Here is a 9,273-nt window from a genome sequence, read left to right on the forward strand (position 1 = left end):
TATGTTTTTTCCACATGAAATTGCATTGTGTGTGTGTGTGTGTGTGTGTGTGTGTGTGTGTGTGTGTGTGTGTGTGTGTAAAACCAATGAATAAAGTTAGCAAGAAAAGAAGAAAAATGCAATGGTTACATTAGAAAATCTTCAGAATTAAAAATAAATAAATATAAGTTTAATAAGTTTTTCTTGATAGGAAGAATAAATGTTGTAAGGATTGAAATTCTTCCAAAATTTAACATATAATTTCATTCAATTACAGTAAAAACTATGGCTAGATTTTTTTTTGAGGGAGGAATTTATTTGTAAGGATAAATAGAAAAATAAAAACAAAAAAGTTTGGAAGAAAAGAGTACCATATCCTATATACATTATAAAAGAAACAATTACCAAAATGTGTTGCACGGACATATTTTTCAGATAATGAATAAAAAGGAATTGAGAGTCCGAAAATTGGAACATTTGGATGCGTTTATAAGTATGATTTTGAGGACACACAGGCATCTTCCACTTAACATCAATATTCCATTACTGAAAATCAGATATCCTGCAGAAAAGCAATATCCAAAATCTTTCCAATTATTTAAATGGAAAAATTTATGCTGTGGTATTCTTTACCTGAAATCCCAAACCTATTTCCTAAAACAAAACTACACCACAGTAAAACTATCCTGTTGTGAAATAAAATGAGTAAAACATTGCTTCCTGATCACCAAAAAGATCAATGCGGTTGGTAAGAGACCATTTTATTTTATTTAGTAATATAGCCTCTAATTCATCTTTGAATTAACGTTTAACTTCAGTGGGTGGTAGGGGTGGAGCTGAGAAAACAAAAACAAAGACCCAATATTTTATAGTTAAAAATTCTTGCAAATACATGTACAAGCACACACACACCCAGATATATTAAAATTTAACATAATAAATAAAATTATAAAAGTATAATACTAGATAAAAATTTTCTGACTCAGCATACAAAGAATTTTTACTTATAAAAACACTGAAAGAAGCCATAAAGTGAATGATTCTTGACTATATTAAAATATACTTGACTATATTAAAAATACTAAACTTCCATGCATTAAAACCCTATAAATTATTTTTTCTTGTAAAGTTGTTTGAGTTCCTTGTATATTCTGGATAATAAGCCTTGTCAGATGTATATTTTGCAAATATTTTCTCCCACTCTGTTGGTTGTCTTTTAACTCTGTTAATTGTTTCTTTTGCTGTGCAGAAGCTTTTTAGTTTGATATAATTCCATTTGTTTATTTTTCCTTTGGTTGCCCGTGCTTTTGAGGTCATATTCATGAAGTCTGTGTGCAGTCCTACTTCCTGAAGTGTTTCTCCTATGTTTTCTTTAAGAAGATTTATTGTTTCAGGGTGTATATTTAATTCTTTAATCCATTTTGAGGTGACTTTAATGTATGGTGAAAGTTATGGGTCTAGTTTCATTCTCCTGCATACTGACATGCAGTTATCCCAGCACCATTTGCTGAAGAGGCAGTCTCTTCTCCAGTGTATAGGCTTGGTGCCTTTGTCAAAGATCAGATGGCTATAGGTGTGTGGGTTGATGTCTGGATTCTCTATTCTATTCCATTGATCCATGTGTCTCTTTTTTATGCCAGTACCATACTGTTTTGGTTAATATAGCTTTGTAGTATAATTTAAAGTCAGGTAGGGTTATGCCTCCAGCTTTATTATTATTATTATTTTTTTTGCTCAGCATTGCTTTGGCTATGCATGGTCTTTTGTTATTCCATATAAATGTCTGGATAGTTCTTTCCATTTCTGAGAAAAAATGCTCAGCATCACTCTGCATTCAGGAGATGCAAATCAGAACCACACTGAGATACCATCTCACCCCAGTTAGGATGGCTAATATCCAAAAGACTCTGAATGATAAATGCTGGCGAGGTAGTGGAGGAAAAGGAACTCTCATACATTGCTGGTGGGACTGCAAAATGGTGCAGCCTCTATAGAAAATGGTATGGAGGTTCCTCAAACAATTGCAGATAGATCTACCATATGACCCAGCTATCCCACTACTGGGAATATACCCAGAGGAATGGAAATCATCAAGTCAAAGGTATCCCTGTTCCCCAATATTCATTGCAGCACTATTTACAATAGCTAAGAGTTGGAACCAGCACAAATGTCCATCATCAGATGAGTAGATACAGAAAATGTGGTATATCTACACAATGGAATAGTGCTCAGCTATAAAAAAGAATGAAATACTGCCATTTGCAATGACATGGATGGACCTAGAGAGAAATATATTAAGTGAAACAAGTCAGGCACAGAAAAAGAAATATCACATGCTCTCACTTATTTGTGGGAGCTAAAAATAAATAAATAAATAAACAAAAAAACTGGGAGGGGGGAGAAGACATAACAATTATAATTCCTTATAATTGATATGACAAGCATACAGAAAGGACATTTTTGAGAGGGAGAGGGAGGGGGAGGTGGGAGGGAGGTTTTGGTAATTGGCCACAATAATCAACCACATTGTATGTTGACAAAATAAAATACAATAAAATATTAAATAAATAAATAAATAAATAAAACTGCATAAATTAGCTCTGCCCATTTTTTAACTGTTTTTTTTTTTCTGTATAATTGCTTGAGTTCTATCTATATTCTGGATATTAATCCCTTGTCAGATGCATAGTTAGCAAAAATTTTCTCCCACTCTGTAGACTGTTGTTTCACTCCGTTGATTGGTTCCTTTGTTGTGCAGTAGCTTTTTAGTTTGATACAGTCCCATTTGTTTATTTTTTCTTTTGCTGCTTCTGCTTTTGGGCTCGTGTTCATAAAGCCTATTTCCAGACCTAATTGCTGAAGTTGCTGAATATACAATTTTTAAAAGGAAGACATACAAATGGCCAACAGATACATGAAAAAAGACTCAACATCACTAGTCATCAGGGAAATGCAGATTAAAAATACATTGAGATACCCCCTCACCCCAGGTAGACTAGCTATAATAAAAAAGATGGTGAATAACAAATGCTGGTGAGGGTGTGGAGAGAAGGGAACACTCCTATACTGTTGGTGGGACTGTAAATTAGTACAACCACTATGGAAAACAGTATGGAGTTTTCTCAAACAATTACAGATAGATCTTCCATACAATCCAGGAATCTCTCTTCTGGATATATACCCAGAGGAATGGAACTCATCATGTCAAAGGGATACCTACACTCCCATGTTCATCGCAGATCTGTTTACAATAGCCACAATATGGAACTAACCTAAATGTCCATCAATGGACAATTGGATAAGGAAAGTGTGGTATATATACAGCGTGGAATACTACTCTGCCATAAAACAGAATAAAATACTCCCATTTGAAACAACATGGATGAACCTGGAGAAACTTATGTTGAGTGAAATAAGCAAAGCACAAAGAGATAAGTACCACATGTGCTCACTCATACGTGGGAGCTAAGAGAGAAAGAAAAAAGGGAAAGAAAGACCACAGTATTGTGGTGGTCTTACAGAGGGAGATAATATTCCTAGGCCTACAAAGTGGAAAGGGGGAGAGGGAATTGGGGAGGGATGTTGGGGAATAATTGGGTGGGACACAGGGTACAAAAGTAATTTCTGGTAATTTGTATCTCATGCATATTCATAATAAATAAATAAATAAATAACCCATAAATTAAAAGGCAAATGAGAGCCAAGAAAGATATGTGTTACATACATTGCATGTAAAGGATTTATATACTTTAGATATGAAAGGATTTCTTTCAAATAATAAGGAAAAAAATAAACACCGCAAAAGAAATTTGTAGAAAAGATGTGAATAGAACATTCACAAATAAATACATAAGGTAAATAATCATGTGAAAATGTTCAACCTTATTTTCTAAACCATAAGTTAAATCGACACCTTTTTTTAACCTATGAAACTTGCAAACATCAAAATGAATGCTAGCATCCAATGTTGGTATAAGTGGGGGACAAAATAGACCTTCTCATATACAGGTAGGGATATGAACTGTTAAAACCACTCTGGAATAGAAATTTGTCACCATTAATCAAAAATGTTAAAATCTGCATACTCTAATCTAAAACCTCTACTTCTGAGAATTTATCCTTTATGGCAGTCTGGCAATATTTATCAAAACCTTAACAAAGTATGTAAACTTTGACCTAGAAATTATACTTCTCTAAATATACACTAAGATTTATATACAAATATGTTAATCAAAGATTCCTAAACATGAAGACGTAGAAGTAAGCTAGCTGTCCAACAAGAAGGAATTGATTAAATAAATTGTATTTCTACAGATTTGTAATATAGTTTGAATTTAGGAAGTGTAAAGCCTCTAGCTTTACTTTTTTTGCTCAGGATTGCTTTGATAATTCAGCATCTTTTGTTGTTCCATATGAATGTTATGATTGCTTTTTCTATTTCTGTGAAGAATGTCATTGGTATTTTGATAGGAATTGCATTGAATCTGTAGATGGCTTTGGGTAGCATGGACATTTTTTATGACATTGATTCTCCCAATCCACAAACAAGGAATGTCTTTCCATCTCTTAGTGTCTTCTTTAATTTCTTTTAAAAGTGATTCGTAGCTCTTATTGTAGAGATCTTTTGCCTCTTTGGTTAGATTTATTCCTAAGTATTTTATTTCTTTGGACACTATTGCAAATGGGCTTGATTTCTTGATCTCTTTTTCTTCTAGTTTGCTGTTAGTGTACAAAAATGCTACTGATTGTTGTATGTTGATTTTGTATCCTGCAACCTTACTGAACTCATTTATCAGCTCTAAGAGTTTTTTAGTAGTCTCTTGGGTTTTCTATATAATCATGTCATCTGCAAACAGGGACAATTTGACTTCCTCTTTATCTATTTGGATGCCCTTTATTTCTTTCTCTTGTATAATTGCTCTGGCAAGTACTTCCAATACTATGTGAAAAAGGAGTGGAGAGAGTGGGCATCTTTGTCTTGTTCTTGATCTTAATGGGAAAGCTTTCAGCTTTTCCCCATTCAGGATGATATTGGTTTATTTTATATGGCTTTCCTTATGTTGAGATACCTTCCCTCTATACATAATTTGTTGAGAGTTTTTATCATGAAGCACTGTTGAATTTTGTCAAAAGCATTTTTTGTATCTATTGAGATGATCACATGGTTTTTGTTCTTCCACTTTGTTGATGTGGTGTATCACATTTATTGACTTGCATGGTACTGGCATAAAAACAAACATGTGGACCAATGGAACAGTATAGAGAACTCAAAAATCAACCCACATATTTACAGCCAACTGATCTTTGAGAAAGGCACCAAGAACGTACCCTGGGGAAAAGACCGCCTCTTCAATAAATGGTGCTGGGAAAACTGGGTACCCATTTGTAGAAGAATGAAACTTGATCCATACCTTTCACCATATACCAAAATCAACTCAAAGTGGATTAGAGACCTAAATATAAGTCCTGAAGCTTTAAAACTCCTAGAAGAAAATGTAGGGGAAATGATCAAGGATTTAGGACTGGGCAATGACTTTATGAATAACACCCGAAAAGTACAGACAACAAAAGAAAAAATAAACAAATGGAATTATATCAAACTACGAAGCTTCTGCACAGCAAAGGAAACAATCAACAGAGTGAAAAAGACATCCTACAGAATGGTAGAAAATATTTGCAAAATATGCATCTGACGAGGGACTAATATTGAGTATATACAAAGAACTCAGACAATGTTACACTTCTCTCTGTGTAACAGAGACACAAAAAGATTACTCAAAGCAACATGAATGTGTTGAGAAGCCCAGAGGGTCTGTATCCCAGAGAACAATGTGTACAGCCCCCCTTCAAAGTTAGCTTCTGTATTTTATTGTAAAGATGAGGAAGTTTCACAAGAAAATTCAGTTGATTCAATCATTACAAAAGGACACAAGGACATGGGCAGTGTTGCAAAAGTTATCTATGGCTACATATAGCTTAAGCAATGGAAACTAGTAACATCAGTAAAATTAACAATGTGACAGTCCAAAGTACAATTCGTGAAAAGCTAAGTTGCTAAAACTGGCTCATCATCTAAAGTATAAACTCTCCTTAAGCAAAAGTTACATTCTTATGATAAAATCTAAGTACAATTATCTCTAGAGTTTCTCCCAACATGCAGCTTGCCCCTGGCAAATATTTTTTCACATCTTTTCCTTCAGCAATTCTTAAAATCTCTTAACAGTATTGGTATGACAACCACCTGTTAGCTCTAAAATCATTAAAGTATACAATCCTATGCCTAAGCAATGATGAGTTGATTAGATGGGCTGTGGCCCCCTATCTGCAGGCTGTGGCCCCCTACACAAGGGCTTTTGCCCCAAATGTATTTACCTAAAAACCCTATTCTAAAAATCAAATGAGAATCATCATTATTTAATTAGAATTGATTAAATGGGCTTTTGCCCTCTATCTGTAGACTTTGGTCTCCTATCCAAGGGCTTTTGCCCTATATATGCATTTACCTAAAAGCCCTATCCTAAAATCAAATGAGAATCAAGATTTCTAACCCTACACAAGATAACTCTACAGAAAAAAACAAATAATCCAATTAAAGAATGGGCAAAGAGGCTGAATAGACATTTCTCAAAGGAAGACATACAAATGGCTAATAGGTATATGAAAAAAATGCTGAACATCACTAATCTTCAGGGAAATACGAATCAAAACCACTTTGAAATTTCACCTCACCCTAATCAGACTGGCTATTATAAAAAAGACAGCGAGTAACAAATGCTGGTGAAGATGTGGAGAGAGAGGAACCCTCCCGCACTGTTGGTGGGACTGTAAATTAGTACAGCCATTATGGAGAACAGTATGGTGGTTCCTTAAACAACTACAGATAGAGCTTCCACATGATCCAGCAATCCCACTCTTGGGGATATATCCAGAGGATTGGAAAACATCAGGTCGAAGGGATACCTGCACTCCCATGTTTATTGCAGCTCTATTTACAATAGTCAGGTGATGGAACCAACCTAAATGTCCACCGATGGGTGACTGGATAAGGCAATTGTGGTATATATCCACAATGGAATACTACCCAGCCATAAAAAAAGAATGAAATTCTACCATTTGCAGTGACATGGATGAACCTGGAGACAATTATTCTAAGTGAAACAACCCAGGTACAGAAAGAGAAATACCGCATGTTCTCACTCATAGCTGGGAGCTGAATCCATAAATAAACAAATGGACAGTAAAGAGAGACAGAGAGAAAGAAACAAAGAAACAACAATCACAGTAATATATTGAACTTTTAGAAACTAGAAGTGGAAAAGGAGAGGGGAGGGGGGGCTAATGAGGAACTGGAAAATGGACACAAAGAATGATTGTGCATTATAATGATGAATAAGCTAACTATACTGATCTAACCATCACACATTCTACACAATTAATGAAAATCAATGTTGCACCCCACATGTGTGCATAATAAAAATAAATAAATAATAAAATAAAATAAATTATGTTTCCATACCAAGTACTCTTAAGGAGCCTTTAAAAATCATGTTCTCAAAAGGTATTCAAAGATTCTTGGACAAACGTCTTTGTATAATATGAACTAAAAATATCACGATATAGTTATTTATGCAGTTTTGTTCCAATTTTTAATACTTGAATTATTCATGTATTTCTGTATATCTGAGCAAATATATATCCATATCAAGTTATACAGCTCTATAAGCATAAAATGAGAAATGAATAAATCAAAATATTAGCAATGCTCATTTCTGGGTGATAGCACTTGTTTTATTTTCTTCTTTACACTTTTTGTATATTACATTTAAAATGTGCAGACAATTGAGTAGTAGAACATTAACCAAAAATGTTTGCATAGTAAACATGGACTTAGAAAAAGGGAAGTTGTTTAATGGATTCAAATTACTGTGATTTTCTTGGACAGTCACCTCTGTGACTCTTTGTTTCTATGCTGATGTTGCTGATCAAGTCCCTTTATAACTGACATCTTTTTCTTGGTCTATATTAATGTATTGAGTTTACATTAAGTTCTTTCTGGTCTTTGAGGAATTCTATTTCAAGGATATGGAGAGATGGGAATGCAATTCCCTGACTTTAGCCAACGTGTTCTATAAATACCCTAACATTGTCTGGAACTAGAAATAGAAAAGATGCAGGAGATTTAGCTGCCTTTGTATAGATCCCAAATGCAGTCCGATCTAAATCCCAATATTAATAATCTTCTTTCACTTGATTTCTTCTTATAACATGAGAATATTTTTTGAAAACCCAATAATTTGAGTGATTTATATTAACTGTGTTTCAGTTAAACAAGACTTTTTTTCAATTGTGCACATTTCTCTAGCTCTTCTTCACTTAGTTGCTGTATTTGCTGTTGCAGCACAGGCATTGGTTCTGCTCTAATTTCACTAGGATTTCATACTTCCTTCTCATCATCTAGCTTACAAGAGTAAGCTCTCTGTCTGCTAAGGCCTCATGTCATCTTCCCCGCTTGACTCTCTGAGCACTGAAGATTAAAACCTCTTTGTTTGTCAAAAGAAGAAAGATAAAGTCCCAACCACCTATGCCAGATATTTGTATATGTAAAAACCATAATTGTGTTTTTACCAACCAAACAGTTTCTCTTCAACTAACAACCTTTCTATTTTTTCTTTTTTCTTCTCCTTTAGTGAAATGGCTTGAAGCTCCCTCTCTCCTCACCTGATCAATAGCTTGGCTGGGTGTTATATAAAATAAAGTTTGCACTCAATTGTCTCCAAAGCAACCATCACACATAGGATTAGATATAAAACTACTTTCTGATATGACTGCTTTCTGATAAAGGACTTAGATTTGCCAAACTAAGTTTTCTGGAACAAAACTTTTAAAAACACATTTAAACAGAATTCCATAAGGCTGTGAAACAAGTAATAAGGAAGTTTACCACATGCTGTCAAAATGCAAATAAACCCTAGGAGTATTTGTATTTTAATATATAAAGCCTTTTAATCTAAGAAAGATTCCATTGCTAGTAGTTGGAGTTGCCCCCTTCTTTACAAAGAACATTGAGTCCATCCAACATGAACTCCTGAAAATTGCCTTGCCTCCATTTTATGTTTTCTATCCCTACCTATCCTTTCCTCTTCCTGCCTATCTTGAAAGAAGCATCTTCTTACATTCCAAGACTAACATTTTTGTTGTGCTCTTATTCCCATATCTGTCTGTCTTTCTGGCACCACATTTCATCAATCATCTCCGTCTCTGGTATTTCCTATTCTATTGATTCCTCCCCTTAGT

The sequence above is a fragment of the Cynocephalus volans genome, chromosome X (assembly GCF_027409185.1).
Source record: "Cynocephalus volans isolate mCynVol1 chromosome X, mCynVol1.pri, whole genome shotgun sequence".
Lineage (NCBI taxonomy): Eukaryota > Metazoa > Chordata > Mammalia > Dermoptera > Cynocephalidae > Cynocephalus > Cynocephalus volans.